This window comes from Balaenoptera musculus, chromosome 2 (assembly GCF_009873245.2).
Source record: "Balaenoptera musculus isolate JJ_BM4_2016_0621 chromosome 2, mBalMus1.pri.v3, whole genome shotgun sequence".
NCBI classification, from domain to species: Eukaryota; Metazoa; Chordata; class Mammalia; order Artiodactyla; family Balaenopteridae; genus Balaenoptera; species Balaenoptera musculus.
Genome location: NC_045786.1, coordinates 136,684,162 through 136,701,848, shown reverse-complemented (window position 1 = coordinate 136,701,848; position 17,687 = coordinate 136,684,162). Strand labels below are relative to the sequence as shown.

At 37.1% G+C, this 17,687-nt stretch overlaps 1 long non-coding RNA gene across 1 annotated transcript; it reads right to left on the bottom strand.

Moving 5' to 3' along the window:
* Positions 1 to 5,088: 5,088 nt before the first annotated feature.
* Positions 5,089 to 16,313, bottom strand: LOC118889555. Its single transcript, XR_005018571.1, has 3 exons — positions 16,197 to 16,313; positions 7,304 to 7,419; positions 5,089 to 7,192 (listed from the first exon to the last, which is right to left on the bottom strand). It is a non-coding gene; the product is annotated as an uncharacterized LOC118889555 (long non-coding RNA).
* Between the last annotated feature and the right edge of the window lie 1,374 nt (positions 16,314 to 17,687).

Below are 17,687 nucleotides of genomic sequence, written 5' to 3'. Positions count from 1 at the left end.
TTATTTACAAAAAGAAAAACTAAGAGTCACTTGGACAACAAGATTTATTACCACAAAATACATACTAGGCAGTGTCCAAGGCACTTATATAACATATAAGGTTGTTTTTTGTTTTTTGTTTTACTTCCAGAGACCAATTGGCTCTTTATTTTACCATCTTAGGTGTGTTCATCCCTGTGTGTTTAAGTTTCCACTAACACATACATGAAAGTCTCTGTAATTTATATGGGTTACTTGTCCCTGGATCGCTCAAGTAACTGTAAAATTAATCAAGATTTTGTCTTGCTGGATACACACAGAAAAATGTTGTTTATTTGGAAATACCTTATACTTGGGTATTGATGTCCCTCATAAGTCAATGGATTATAGGGGGTTTCATAATCACTGGCTTGCAAAATTGATAATAAACACCATTTCCTACTAGAAAGAGAAGGAATCTATCTTCCTGGTGTGAGCCACCTGCCCTTTGCCTAACAAATCTATGAAGGACCATTGAGTACATCTGCTGTTCTATGGGTAGACAAAGTATCTTTGACTCTGAGATTTATGATCTTATATTTGAACAAGACCTAAATTGAGTGAGTTCTGTCAAGTGTTCTTCTCATGACTCATGCTACCTCAAAAACATTTCAGGGTCAATTTTAGTGAAAAAAAAATTCACCTAGAGATTGGAAATGTCTTCTAAATACTTCAGCAAAATTTGTGTTGAAAATAAACTATTGAAAGAAATAAAATTGTACGCCTTTAAAATGAGACCTCTGGAAGTGAGGGACATAAAGCAAATGCCAAAGTTCAGGATCCCCCCGCCCCTACTTAATAAAGGCACCTATATTTCACCAGAAATAAAATTTTATTAGTAACATGTCAAATGTGTTTTAAAATACAGTGACCTTTCTTCTTCCTCTCAGCTTAAAAAACAATCCAATAAAAACTCTAAATCATGACCCAAATATTTTTAAATGTGAAAAAGACACATTTTAGATTACGTAACAGATATACATTTTCCCAAATAAATGTTGTAGAACACCATCTGCTTGGTATTTGGGTGCGTTCCCACAAAACTAAATTCCTGCTTTTCTCCTTTCGTTAATGGTTTGTGACAAATTTATGGCACTATATTTCACAATAGCTATACCAATAACTTATGACCAAAGGAGAGCCTGACAAAAATCACTTGGCATGCTCAAATTAGACAATTTATGTGGCTTCCTCATTTACACCAATCCTCCACCCCTCATTCAGACACCGACAACTGAAGAGAAACAGAAAGTCCATAGCAAGGGAAGGATCTCTCATGGAATAAAGCTCAAGAAAGAGTTCAGGCAAGAAGACGAAATTCTAAGTACCATTTTTCAGCTCAAGTTTACCAAATTCTTCAGCCCATGCAGACACCCATAGGTCTGAATTTAATATAGAAGGTTTTTATAAGACTCTCTCAGATTTAGTCAAGCAAGAAATTGCCAAATTCATGTTAACTGTGAACAAAATTTCATCTCTAATGTTACCAAATGAAGCTCCCTTATCTGGGTATAATCACAGGGGAAAAAATCAGGAGAAGAAATTTACCATGTGTCACTCCCTGACTGATTAAGAATGGTACATGACTACATCCTTGATCCCTTTCTGCACTTGATGTAGATAAAATTTATAAATCATTTTCTAGATATTTTGCTTTATAAAACATTGTAATATTTGTGACCAATTTGGAAAACCAGCTTATGATACTTACTTTTTGCTTTTCATTCCTTTAAAGAAAAAAATTGCTATGGAAAACAGACATGAATGCGTATGCTTTGAACCAGTAGAAGATCAGCACCCATATCACCTAGGAAACTTGAGAAATGCAGACTCTCAGACCCCACCCCAGAACTACTAAAAAGGGTTTGTATTCTAACTTGATATTCAGTGACTTATATGCAAAAGAAGGTTTAAGAAGTGCTAATGTAGAGGAATGTTCTTTATCCACCCAACTATAGAATAATCCTTGTGGAAAGTTAGAAACTTTAATAGGGAAATATCATCCAAAGGGTTCAACCATGAATGTAACAACAACTTTCAGAAATGATCCATTTAATAAGGAAATAAAAATTCTGAGACATGTCACATTGCTGATGTATAGTAATGAAGTTTGAGAATGGGAAAAAAGAACATAAATTTAAGTTTCAAATATGATATAAATACTCATGAACTGCTTGAATTAATTACACATGATCTTCCATTGTTTCCAACCTAAGGTATTTTCTTTAGCAAAACATGTAGAACTGATAACCTTTCACTGAACTCTAGAAACATAAAGATTACCTTAGTAGACAATTATTTAATGACTATGTAGAGTAGTTTTTAAAAGAATTGTATCAAGAAACTGTGATGAATTCTAGTTTGATACACTCTGGAAACCTTTCCCAAGGGAGTTCAACCAGTACTGCAAATTGTTGCTTTTTTCCAGGTACAATAGTTTTGAGCAAATCAGTATCAATGACGGAAGAAAGGAGAGGCAATAAAGAATTAGAACCATAACCTCCACTTTCAGCAAAGTGCAAAGACAGGGGCTGTGATTCAGAGAGGAAGCCAGTGGGAGAGAAGGAGCACAGCTCCAGTAGCTGACGTTAAGAAATATAGAGGCTCATTTTAGCAATTCAGCGACACAAGGCAAATTAAAGAAAGCTGCCCTTCTAACCTTGAGCACACTATATACAACTCTCAGGCTGTGATCTCCTGATCTTGCTTCTCCTTCAAGGATCTCCTTGACATTAATATTAACCTGATTTGCCCTGTAAAAGAACCTCATAGCTAGAGAGGTCGGGGAGGAGAAATTGTTCTGTACTTGCACTTGTCTCCCTACCTCCTCTTATGCCCCAGGTGAAGCTAAGGCCAGTGACACGTCCCTTCTGCAGCGCTGGTTTTCCATCATGCTTCCAAGTATAAAATACACTGCAAAGCAGAATGTACTCTCCTTCTGCTCTAAAATCTAGGTCAGTAGACATTCCCTTCCCCTGTGCATCTTCTTAGCTGCAAACACCTTTGGAGATACACATCTGATAACCATCACACAGTTTGGAAAAGAGAAATTCAGGTGCTACTCCCAGTAAAGAATTCTTACATTTTAAAACAAAACCAAACATCTCCGAGTTCCTCCCTCACCAATGAACTGCTTGGACAAAAGAACTGTGCATCATTCACCTATGTATCCCCAACCCTGGCACAGTGCCCGGCTCATAGCAGTTGCTCAATAAACATTGGGGATATTAAATCTTGGGATGTACACTGAAATCTGATCATGTGTTTGAGCTTAACCACATGTACACAGGCTCACCATTTAGTTTTTCTTCCAACTTAATTTCTATTTTTTCTTTTCTCCTCTACCCAAGAAGTTCCATTTCAGGGATATTTCACAGTAGTACCACATTTCAAATAATACATATGCTGAAGAGAATCTAGTCTTATGCATCATTGGTGAATGTAAGAAAACATCAATACATTGTGGAAATTTGGATTTGGGATCTACAGCAGACACAGGAAAGAACAATTGAGTACAGCAAGCAACCACCCACCCCCGACAGGAAACAACTTTTGCTTTCACTTACTAATTCTTTTCCTTATTTCCCTATCCCCTCCTTTTTTCTTCCTTTTACCTTCATTTTCCCTCTCTGTTCCATTTTCTTATTCTTTATCAGGTCTTTAGGCTGTCTGGGCACCCAGAAGATTGATCAACATTACCAAAGGCACTCAGATTTCATTCTATCTTTCTTACATTAAGCATGGCTCTTGTCACCAAAGAAAGGATGTCCAGGTTCTAAAAAAGGTGTCACTGTTCTCTTACCTTTGCATCTCCCATAATAGATCATGCAGGATGGAGTCAGCAGAGCAGGTCTGAATAGGGTCTCCCTATATATCAGGTTGCCATGGTAAAATGACAGTAATCTTATTGGTTAACTCAGACAAGTTAACACAGTTTAAATACAAATTAGTATTTTTTTAATAAGTCAAGATGACATTAGTCAACTCCTTGTCTATGAATTGTTTATTGGAAAAGAAATTAAATGTTCTAAAAGATATTTTTTAAATAACCTGTTTTGAAATCAACACATATTTCTTAAAAAAAACAAAGCATATTCACAAATACCACTGGTTTCTAAGACAGTTCCTTCTCTACATATGAATGTAAGATTCAGAGAGTTCAGTTAATGATGTCACCAAATAAAACAGACTTTATGTCTGTTATGGGTTCATTGTCCAAGAGTTCCTGCTTTAACATTTCTAACATACAGTAAATATTACACTTTTACACTTTCTTGGAAACTTTTTCTCTCCCTCTCTTTTCTATCCCAAAGTATACACATTTCTGTCCTCAAACAATTTCAATATGTGGTATATTTGTAAGTCATACCTATTAGCACTGGCATGTTTTTCTTATAGACACTGTCCTAAACCAAGCCAAATGTTCCTTTTGGTAAAAAGTTTTAAACTATTAGAGAGCTAGTTCTATCTTTCAAAGTACATAATAATTATCCTATCAAATTTGGAGTATATTCAATTAATATTCCCATTGTTTAAGAAATCTACATTTTAATAAACACATTCTGAGAAATAAGGTGTGGTATAAGCAGTGAAATAAAGTTTTTGAACTTAGGTGACAAATTTTGCCCTTAAATTAATTTTTAAATATTTATATTTGTACAGCAAAGCTATCTCACCTTTCACACTAAATTGCCTTAAAAGTTAGCCTCCACTTCACTGGTGGCGCAGTGGTTAAGAATCCGCCTGCCAATACAGGCGACACGGGTTCGAGCCCTGGTGCAGGAAGATCCCACATGCCGCGGAGCAACTAAGCCCGTGCGCCACAACTACTGAGCCTGCGCTCTACAGCCCGTGAGCCACAACTACTGAGCCCATGTGCCACAGCTACTGAAGCCTGCATATCTAGAGCCCGTGCTCCGCAACAAGAGAAGCCACCGCAATGAGAAGCCTGCGCACCGCAAGGAAGAACAGTCCCTGCGCCCCGCAACTAGAGAAAGCCCGCATGCACCAACACAGACTCAATGCAGCCAAAAATAAAAATAAATAAATAAATTTATAAAAAAAAATTACCCTCAATTATAATTTTCCAATTTGTTTAAAGCATTTTTTCCTAATTCTGATTGAGCAATTAAATAGAAACCCAATATTTTTATCAATTATATATCTATGTGGTCTTTAACAATGCATGCTAATTAGGGCACCAATATTCTTTATACCGAAAGCATCCATGTTGATCGCCCCGATGATTCATTAGAGGGAGCAAGTAGTGAATCAAAACTAAAAACAAAATTCTCTTTAAGAGATAAAGGCCTTCTTGTTTACAAGATGGCATTCAATGAGGGAAGATACAATGTTGACAAGTCACCATATTTAGATTTGCAAAAACATATGATCACTGAAGGCCCAAGCGGTGCCCTTGACTATCATTATTATGTATGTATAAAGTGCTCGGAAAGCACACTAGTAAGCAAATCGTTCCAAATCTCTTTAACACTGTTCTTCTATGTCCTGTACAATCCTTATTTTAGATTCTTATCTTCATTATCATAGTCTCTCTAACACTCACCTTTGGGTCTTTGGTATTTTCTTGAATATAGCTTTGGCACCTAGTTTTCCAATCTGTTTTATCAGTTAATGACAATTCTTTAAATGATGTGTGCCATGGAACATAAGTCTGGACATTGAAATCAGACACCTCACTCAAACCTCAAAGAACATCACGAACCATTTCAAACAATTTCAGGAATCTATGAAACTTGTTAAATAATTATCTTTCAAATTGCAAAATATAGGAACTTATCTAAACTTCACCACCAAAGGCATTCTGAAACATTTTGTCAAATAGTGAATGGTCGACTATTATACAAAAATCAGTGCAAAGTTTCATCCAGACAGCCTTAAATGAACTCTTAGATGAAGAAAAAACATCATGTAGAATTTTTGTTGTTCTCACCAGTTTTTGCAGATAAGATTTTTTAAATTACCTGCCTATTAAAATCAAATATTACCTGCCTACCCTTTTCCTGAGCTTCACAGCCTATAAAAATGACATCATAAATAAATTTAAACTCAACTAAAAGCCCACCACAAATTTTAACTGACCCCTAGGACTTAGATAAAAGCCCATCTGCAAGGCTATTTTATTAAATTTCACTTTGAAAGAGAAAACTCTATGAAGCCAAAAAAATAAATAAATAATAATGTAAAATGGATCGATGTGGAGTGTTCTGGTTGTTACATTCAGCAGTTAAATTGCAGTAGGTTTGCTACATCTTGAATTGCCACTAATGGTAAAAGGAGAATGGTGTCAATTATTTGGCACAATGCTTGACAAGCCAAAGCATTTCAGAAAGGATCTACCTTTCCTCTCATCATTTACAGAAAACTAAATTCGTTCCACCCTTAATCCTCAGGGACAAGACATTATTTGTTTAATCTGAATCTGTTACTTTTTGTTACTTTCCACTAAGAGTGGTAGAATTTGGAAATAGGGGGCTTGAAATGTTTAAATCTGTGTAAGAACTTAATATAGGTTCCTTCCTACACACATTATCTTAAAAAAAAAAAACTTTGCTTCTAAAGCACTTATTCTCCGCTTTATAATATGTGGACATATTTTCAATTTGGCTGGATGATAGTAAGGACTGCTGAATAATAACCAGGGTTCTCTCCAATCAGTTCAGCATGCATCTCATCTTTGATCTCAAGGGCACTGATAATTAGTGCCTTATGTTAACATCTTCACTATAAACAGTTCAGGCATTTAGAAACAAGGTATCAATGGACTTTAACAGTTACTTTAATTCATTTTATAAATAAGCAACTGAGAATTTTGCTCCAAGTGGCTGCTAGTGTAGCCCATTCCATAAATGGCATTCTCCGAAGCATAAGGCACAATATGATACGAATGCAGCTCTTCATAATAGAGAGACTGAGAACAGCATTCCTGTACCATAAACTTCAGCCGTTTTCTTGTATCAGAATAAGTAGTCTTATAACAGGGAGCTTCTTTAAAGTATTCATAGCTCTCTTTCTCCGTCTCTAGATGGATCTTCCTCAGCAAATTGTTAATTAACACAGACCTTCTTAAGTAGGTTTCTGGGTCTTCAAGAAATCTGAGCTTCTCTAGAGAAAGTTTGAGAATGCAAGTCCTGTCCTCAGGCAGTATCAGGTGCTGGAAAGCAAATACATCATTCAATCTACATTTTAGAAAAATGAGAACAAGAGCCTTTGCTATCGACAAGACTCTTAAAATTTTTAAAAAAAATAATAAATAAACCCTTACTTTTGGAAAATACCCATGGTAATCTTGATGTAAATCTTCTTCTTCTGCATATTTTCTCTTAAAGTAGGCTACTTTCGACGTTGTTAACGTATGTGTTAATACTTTTGTTGGATAAGCTATAGAAAATAAAATAATTGGAGAAAAGTCAGATATTACTGTAGCAAAAGAGTATTTTATAGCATAAGTTCTACTTGTGAAAAGAAACTGGTGACTCCAGAAATTAATATTCTCTCTTCATTTACTAAGCAACGCAGTGAAGCAGTCAGTGGCAATTGTCCTGTGGCTGAGAAGCCTGTTTGCAGGCACATGCCACTATTCAGACCCAAATTAGATGTTCTAGGTTGGAGAATTATATTTATTTCCTTATGCAGCCCCTCCGAAATAAAGTACATACTTACCAATCCTCTATTTAATTTCATGCCATTTAATGGCAAAACATACCCACATTTGAAGTTGATGCACAAAATGCAATGGAAAGAGATGTTATCATTCATCATTCTTTTACTAAAACTGCCTCATTTACAGAAGGAATTTAATGTTGCTAGGTTAACCAAATTTGTGTAAAATGGTTGGTGACCCCATTACACTTTAAAGAAATAACTGCATGTCTATAGACAAACCCTATGATATGGTCATGGTATAACCATCCTCATTAACACCTGGCTTAACAGAGGCAAATCATAAGTAAATAAAAAGTTTAAATAGCACACTGACTTGAAAACTTGACCTTGGTAAAATTTCTGAAATTGAAAATTTTGTTCTCTCCTTTAACATACTATTGTTGAGAATTCTGACTTGTTTAAGAAAGGACAGTGTTCTGAAGGCAGATTTTCAGAAAGAGATGGTTTGGTTTAAAGGGAGTTTTTAGTATGTACGCTAGGTGGTGCTGATATCACGGAAAAGAGGCAAGTACAGCCTTGAAAGCTGAAGGTACATAAGGCGCTTCCTAGTGAAAGCCTTGAATGAATTTAGAATACTACAAACTGAGTCCCGTTCAGTACTCATTCAACCTCAGTGGACCAGATCAGAGAAAAAGTTTATACTTAAGCATCAACAATTTTACCCTTAAACACACCCTTGAATATTTTTAGGTGTTGACACCATTTGATTCACAAAATGAGTAGTTTATTAATGTGTTGGTTAAATAAATTCATGGTCAAGACATTTGATGTTTTCCTCTAATATCTTAAATGTTTTAAATATTAAATATTAAAAATGTGCTCTTTAAGAACATGCCTCTTCTAAGTTTTTCCTCCATTTGGTGGCATCTGTATAACATTTCCTGCAGCTTTTTGTAGCTGGGTGGTTTTCCTTAACAAGTAGGAAAAGCTACAAAAAATCACACCTAAAGCTTTCCAATTTTTCACTGGCACCACTGTGGATTATAAACCCAAGAGAGCCTTAAATTAGAGTTGGCATGTTTTGTAAGAGAAATAAGAATTTTAAACCACTGGTGTGTCTGACCTAAAAAGAGACGAATGTGTAATAATCATTCACAATTGGAACAAAGTCAGTATACAATTTCTGAATTCAGTAAGCATATCTCAATATATATGGAGTTTTCACAGATTTCAGAAGTTAGAAAAAAGGAAAACAAAATTGTTTATAATGAAAACAAAGGAAGCATCACTGAACCCAGTTTTCTCAGGGGTTGTTTTTTAGTAAACATTTTCTTAGGTGTATTTTTAAAGGATTGAATCAAATAGGTGAAGCTTTGGGTTGTTCTGTGATGACAAATAATTATTGTTACTGATTTCTTTTTAAACTGCTTAACTAGTTGATGCCACCATGGTTCTCAAAAGTTAGTGAACATTAGAATCATCTCTCCTAAAATCACAAATTGCTATTTGTCCCACCCCCAGAGTTTTTAATTCAGTAGATCTGGGCTAGGAGCAGAGAATTTCTATTTCTCACAAATTTCCAGGTGATGCTGATGAGGCAGGTCTGGGGACCGCATTTTGAGAGTCTCTATGTCATAGCATTAGGCAAATGTAGTAGAAGCACTACAACAGCAATTTGAAAAACAGAACATTCAGCCAATCAACTGATTGCTTAATCATGAGAATGCCAAGCAATCGGCTTGATGGATTTTTGTCATTGTTGCTATTGTTATTGTGACATTGGCTACATTGGCTTAGATGTTTTAGCTTTATGAGCAAAGCCAGACTCCACTTTAACTAATAGTGAAGAAAGAATCAAGTCACTTTTCAACATAAATTCCTGGGTTCACATTAAGAAGTATCAATGACTGACGGCTATTAGCATTATAGCTGGACAGGTCACTGATTTTTTTTTTTAACAAGGCTCAGTGAATTACTGTAGTGCAGGAAAGTATGAGGAAAGATTTGGAAATATATATGTGTATATATATTCATATATACATTTGGAGGTGTATATATATATATTCATTTTATTTTATAAAGTAATGCAATGTCTACAGCATTTATGACCAATTAAAAACCTTTTAATGAATGACACAAGGGAGGGCAGGTGGCAGCTTGTAGAACCAAATAGCAAATAAATCAAGTGATGATCTAGTAAAATATTTTTTATTTAACATCAAGACCAAAAAATTATACCAATGGCTCCGAGGTTCATAAAGATTCTGTCTGCTGTATTCAGGCAGTTATCCTAAGATAGAGAATGTATTAGACCCTGGAAACAGTAATTTCTCAGGGGTCTAGATTTGTGTCTCAGCTCCATGGGCAACACGCTTAGCCGCTTAGTTTATTGCTCTTAAAAAACACCCCCATGGGTTGTTGAAATGCTGAAAAGTTTTCACAGCTGCTATCTGTTTGACAATTACTTGCTTGCATGCTGTTTAGCTATTCGCAATGTTTTCAGCATCAAATTTTGGAGGATGCTTTTAGCCACTTTGAGGCTAAAATATACAGCAAACATAAGTTCCTACATCTATTTTCCTGGCTGGATGAGAACTCAAAAAATTCAGAGCTGGAAACTATTTATTGATCACGTGGTTCAGCCTACAAGATTAACAGATGAGGAAACTGGGGCCCAGAAGTGTTCAATGATTTCCAATTTGGTGTGTGGCTAAGAGTTTGGGTTTTGAAGTCAGACGCAAGTGGTCCAGCTCTACCACTTAGTTGTGTGACTTTGAGAAAATTACATAAACTCTTTACATATTTCATTTGTAAAGTGGGGATAGAAATAATACTGTCTCAAAGGATCACTGAAATAATTCGCGGAAAGTGACTGGCATTATGCCCAGCATATAGTAAGCACTCAATCAAATCCTAGCTCTTATTAGTGCCAATAAGCACAGATCTATCCCAGAAGCAAATCCCAGCCTGGCCTCCTAGCTCTGGCCCTAAGATTCTTTCCACCACTCTGCCTCCCACAGATATTAGATTATAATTAGAGAGTTAAAAGACTGCAAAAGAATATTTCAAATGGTCAAGTTGAAAATAGCACAAGTACTATAAAAGCTCCAAAAAAATGTTTCTGGATATATTGTCATTGGTCATACATTTTGAGTGAAGGAAATGTCACTGTTTTTAAAATATCCAGATAGTCATTTAGAGAATTAATTAAAGTTAGTCTGAAGTTCCAAATGTTTGCCTGTATGATCCAATAAACATATGTAAATCTATTTATATAATTCTCCCATAATGAAAAAGCCCAACTCAAACCCAGCCTGTTATTCAAATAAAGCTGATGAAACAGACAAGAAAAAGTAAAATGATCTTATGTCTTCATAGTCCATGTCCTGAGCGCTGAGAACAGTATATAAATTATAAAACTGAATGAGGTTGAGCCTAAATTTATCTCTAAAAGTAAAATAGCTAATGCTGGCTTGAATATTCAAATTGTTTTTAATGCTCTAAACTCTGGGCACATAAAATATCTGTGCCAGCCTCAATGCTTCAATGTATTTCCTAGTCTAAAACTTCAATAAACAGCAAGTTAAGAGTCACAGAACACAATGACCATCCCTGTCATTAGAGTTCTGACAGTACAATTTATACATATTTCTTTAAATAAACGTTTAAAATGTAATTACAAATGATTGCTCAAAGGCTCTTCCTTATTCTTCTGCTTCTGCCTCCAGACAACTGAAATCCTATTATTGTACAAAAGTGATTTCATCTGGTGCACGGTCCACAGGCAGCACATTAAAGAAAGATCATCAGCAAATTAATTTACAAACACTTTGAGAGTACAGACGATCATAAAAGAACAACTCCTGTCATAGTAAACCATTCTTTTTCCAAGACTGTGAAAAGCCTGAGAGATGGTAAGGAAGCAATGAGTTTAATGTATCTTAATTTTGGTAAGGTTTTCGTTTTCTGCCTCACAACGCTTTAATCAACACTCTGCAAAAACAGAGTTCAGATCATCCTATTGGCCGTGTGCATCTGTAGCCAAAGACAAAGGAAGAGATTGATCAATGGGGAAAATAAGGTGCTTCTAGTCTCAGATCAACAACTGACCCGTGATGTGGACAAACCACGTGTCTCAGCTTCCAGTCTCTCAGTAATTTCTCTTTGTATAGTGTTAGCCTGGCATGAGCCTTTAAAAGCACATATCCCTACCTATCTAAATAATGCTTTGCTGGTGGCAAAGCTACCGAAATCGTTCCTTAAGGGCCACGGACACTTTTGTTCAAAGAGCTACTCTACCTGTCACTGTTAGTTACATTCTGCAATCTTACTGCATGGCTTCAAATACTTCAGCACGACCTCCTGGGGCTATCCTACAGCACTGGTTCCAATCCCAGTGCCTCATTTTATTTTCTTAGTGACTTTGGACAAAGCATTTAATCTCAAAGAGCCTGAGTTTCCTCATCGATTAAGTGAGGCCAAATATCAAACTCATTGAGTTATGTGTGGATTAAATGAGATGATTAAAAAGCACTGACTTCATGCCTGTCATATACCCACATATTTTCTGCTCACTAAATATTAGGTATTATTATGGTAGTGGCCTCATTTTTGAAGTCATATATATATATGTATATAAATATGCTACTCAGCAGCACTATGTTGTATGGAGGACATCTGTCCTCTCTTGTTAAGCAGAGGGTGCATGAAACATCCGTGAGTGTATTCAGGAAGGCAGGCAGGTGCAACATTCAAAGCTGTAATGCTGCACCTTCTATAGACCTTTAGCTTTGTTGATGTTTAGCAATATGCCATCAGTCTTCTCCCTCATAACCTCTTGCCTGGCACCCTTCTGGATAATATGCTCTAGAGGAGCAGAACTCAGTGCCAGTTTTTAGCTCTGAATCAATGGAGCAATCTGTCCCTTCAGATTTACCATCCACCCTAAGCACATGATTGACTCTACTGGCAGTTTAGAATTACCGACAAGTTGCAGCTCCTGGAAAACTTTCTTAGGAACTTCCAGGGGTTCTGACAGCCAGAGAGTTAGAAATGTTTTTCAAGAAACCAGAAGCATTGAGGATAGCCCCAAGCACAGATGTGGAATATTAAATAAAAGACCACCAGTTCCACACGCCTACCTTGTTCCATTGGTGATGGTCTCTGAACCAAAGACAACATCATTAAATGGGATATGACCAGCCATGTTATCATGAAGTTACCTTAGATGCTGCACTGAAGCCTACCTAACTTCTGCCATGATGAGCTGGCCCTATTAATGAGAGAGACCAAGTGCAACAGGTTCCTTGGGGAAACTTTGTGATTTACCACCCCTCAGAAGTGCATCCCTTGTTTTGGAGGATGAGGCTCCCTTTCACTCTCCCTTTTACCTTGGAAAGTGGGAATGAATCAGAAAGAAAACTGGCAAAGCAATAACACTGACAGATGGAGGTTCCAAGAAATATCTTATGTCTAGGGAGATGCTCTAACTTCCTTAGGTACCCCAGTCTGTTGCTCAGAGAGAAGGGTTTTTAACCCCTGACATGTGCACAGCAGTGGTGTTTTGAAAAGTACCCCATCTGTATCACCCTCATTGTCTTCCACTTTGATACTAACATCAAGTTTGGGTATATCACTAAAAACACTTAGCCAGATATCCCAGAAGTGTTAAGGAAAAACATAAAACGGAACTAACCATTAACTTTACTCACTAATAATACACAGTCATCCCTCAGTATCAGGGCTTTGGTTCCAGGGCCCCCACGGATACCCAAATCTGCAGATGCTCAAGTCTCTTATGTAAACTGGTGTAGTACAGTCAACTCTCCATATCCGTGGGTTCCACATCCGTGAAAATCGAGGACCGACTGTATGAGAATTTGCTCTGGAGTTGGTTAATTCTCTGCCCTCACTCATATGGTGCCTGCTTTGTGTCACCACCTGGAGTTGCTCTAGTGATGAAATGTTCTTCATTCACAGGGCACCTTTATTCTAAAGAGTGATAGGTGCTTCATTAAATTATTATATTGTGTTCAACTCAAGCATGCCACTTAGTAGATGGTTTTATCCCCCATATTAGACATGGAGAAACTGAGCCATAAAGCAATAAAACAGGTAGCACATGGAGACAGAACTGAGACTCCAGGCTCCTGAGTCCTGGTTCCCTTTGCAATATCCCCAATTTTTCTTGACGTATTACCACACACCCCCTTTTAATAAGCATTTTAAAAATAACACAAACTCTGATACACCCCTGCAGAGGGGTTTTCCCAGCTTCAAACCTCACCCCTTCTGATCATCACTGATATTTAGAAGACTCTTATATCTCTACCTACCAAGAAGATTTTTTTGTTGCATTTTACTTTCTATAATTTATGAGAAAAGGTTTAAATTTTTTCTAAATATACTTATATTACAATATGAACATAACACTAGCAAACCCTTAGTACTTTTTAATACCCTCCTACCACCCCACTGAGAATTATTGCAGCAAACTAGATGACTCTGTTTTTAGCCTGTTAGATTTAATCAGGAAAAATTAAAAAATAATTGGTTAGGTTAAAAAGGGGAAACATTAAAGCAATGTACCAAGACTATTTAGACAGACCTTATTAAAAATAAGGTGGAGGGTGGGGAGGGTCGACAAGGATTACTTCCTCCCAACATCTAAAGGTGTACTTCTTCCTCGGTTTTAGTACTGCACAGTTAGAGTCAATTTGCCCCCCTGCTTCTGAAATCATTATTTTATTTCAGCTTTTTCTGGGTTTCTGAAACATATTGCTTTTACAGACACAACAATCTGAACTGGTTGTGCCTTGGCTTTAGAGCTATTGTTAGGATGTTGGTGTTTTGACAGCTAAAGCCAGCTGGCATGAGTTCTCAGTGGACAGCCCAGATGTAGAGGTAAGGGCCCCAGCATCTTAATCAAACCTTTCAACATTTCTCCATGTTTCAAAGCATCTTCTAAATCCCATGAAAGTAACGTGACATAAAACTGAACATGGAATGTTCATAAACACCTAAAAGCTTCCAGATATAGTATTTGATGAAAAACTGAAATTAGACTTGATTTCAGTTTTAACTTGCTTAAACTCAGCCTTATCTAAGTCTTACAGCCCTAAGTACACCCCTTTTTATAATCCATGGTATGTACAAGTACAGCTGGCGTTCCCATTGACAAGAGTGACTAGATCCTTCATTACAGATTGGTGGAATATTTTTCATGCTCTAACTTAGGATCTACCAATGTCTCTAGAATTGAATGTTTACACTATAGTGATTTATTTGATTTAGTTTTATTTATTTAAACTAAGGACCATGATAATATTTTCTGATGAATGACTTCAAACAGATATGGACATTAAAATTGCACAGTAAAAATTCTGCACATTATACATTCATGATAGAATCAAAATTAAAATTTAAGAGCCCCTTTCACTTGACCTTTTGATTGTGACAGTGATCTCAATGAAAGGGCAGACTCATTCCCATATATTAAAGGGCACTGAATGATTTTAAACTTCTATGCATATTACATAGAGATAGGATGTGTATAAATTACTAATGTATAAGACTAATGCATATACATGAGCAAATACTTGTGGTTGCTTTACTCAAACTTTCCTCAGATTGATAGCATGACTAGAAATTTATATGCATCTCATGACAGATGACAGTAAATCTTACTGGTCTCTTTGGATTTGTATCTCACCATAAAACGTAGTAATTATAATGGAGGAAGGGAAAAGGGTGGGTGGTGCTAAAGGCTAATGAAACCAACATTTTTGATGGCTCAAACAATCATCTTTAATGCTTAAATTTATTAAACTACAGATATTTTACTAAGTGACTACATAGACCCGTACTTTTAAAATCTCATGATATCCCTAAAAACTATACAACCAGAACAGAGTAAATTTTCAAATAGGTTTCTGAATAAAATTGTTCAATTATTTATTTTTACAAAGGGAAGTAAGGAAAGGGAAGAAATGTGGCATGGTACACTTCCATGAATTTGATTGTAATTTGCTAGGTTGGCTACCCCTAGGAATTGCATACGGATAGCTCAGTACATGTGAAAGTTACACAATGCTGGAGGGCTGAGCCCTCATTAAAATTTTTATACATAAAAAATAAGACTGTATTATATTCTGAAAATGAAGTTTAAAATGCTTAACATTCATGGGTTTCTATCACCATGACCTTAATGCAAATTAAATTTTAAAAATCACCACAATCTCTTTTTGCAGAGAGAGCTCTCTTCATTGCCTTCATTTCGGACATGCACCAATGTGCTCACAGGGTTTCTGCTTCGTATGTTCCCCAAGCCAAGCTACCTAATTTGACCTCACCCTATTCACATGGGTCTTAGAGAGGAAAATCTGCCAGCCCACAAATGTCCTTTCTACAGAGAACCTCTATTGACTTCTACCCAGCAACCATCTATATAAACAACCCCTTATATTGATCTTGTAAGTTATGGTAATGCTACATTAGCATTTATTTCTCTGGATACATATTTAAACAGTAATTTCTTTTAAGCTAGTGATTACCTGGTAATGCTGAATCAATCTGAAAAGTGTATCTCTAGGACAGCTTCAGAAAATCTGGTGAGAGTTCCCCTCTGCACAGCGAGCATTTCTCAAAGCCTCGGGCTCATGAATGGCTACCTGAGATTTTTGAAACAAGGAGCAAGACACAAATAACATTGCAAGAGTCAGAACTGCACTGACTTGAACTGGTTACCAAGTCAGGAGAAGGCATGCAGTAGGAGGACACTAAGATGTTTGAGGTGGAGTTGATCTGAACCAGAGAGATAAACCTTCAAACATACACAATTACTTCAGTGTTCTCCAGATTTAATTGTGAACATAAGGAATCTTAACTATCCTAAGAAATGTGGAAATAAGTGAATCACAGATCTCACCAACTATTTACTAGGAGATTATTTGGGGGACATTATCAGTAGGTTGATTTTTTTTAAAAATCAGAGTCAGATATACTTGTTTTTAAATGCCAGATTTTGTATAATTTCAAGAAATATTCTCTCTAACGTAACAATTCAGCAGTTAACTCAAAACAGACTAACTCAATCGTTCACTGGAAGACACACTATTTCTCACAAGATTTGAAATAGCCAATAGTACTTTTCTTTGAAGACAGTTTTTTCTTTAAAGGGCCATATTTAACTGCACCTTTTTTTTTTTTTAACATGGATGTATGCTTACAGATCTCATCATCTTCTATATTTAGAGAGATGAGCTTTCCAAAGGAAGATAGGCAGCCAATGAGGAGGATCCCATCAAAAGAGAGGTGAGTTACTATGGTTACTTTTCAGGAGATTGAGTAACAGTGAACTGGCTGCTCCCGGCCAAATGGACCCTTTCCAGAGCAGGACCTAAAAAGAATGTTGCTCTCCGTACGTGTTGATTCAATTAGTCGAGACTACACTATCCTTTTCGCCTTAACCATAGGTTTTCTATGGGAGCTCACTGCTTCTAGCCCTCCTAGCTGCACGCAGTCAGCGAAGTCAAAGGGACAACAGGGAGGACTGAAAACTTCCGAGCACAAACCTAACAGCGACGGGCAGGAGAATCTGCAAGAACAACCCCAAGATTAAAAAAAAAAAAAAAAAATCAAATCATGTTATTTGGGACCACCAGCTAGCCACTTTTCAATGGCTGGGGGCGGGGTAGGATCCCAGAATACGTCCCTATCCACACCCTCAATGAAAGAGTCTTTTCTGAGTCTCAGAGGAGGGCACCTGGCTGGATGAGTCCAGACGTACCTTGCGATCTGGGTCCACTCACCAGGAGACAGGTGCACGCACCTGTTTCATAAAGGCGCCGGATCCGGTGCTCCCTCCCGTTTTGCGGCGCTGTCACTCTTCAGACGGGCGCTGACGGCGACAGCGACGGCGGCGGCGGCGCGACAGTGGCAGCACGGCAACTGCAGCTCGGCGGGCTGCCCTGGCTCCTGCAGGTCCGTCCCTCCAGTCTCTGAAGCTCCTCTCGCTCAGGGTTCGCAACGCGAGGCGGGCGCGC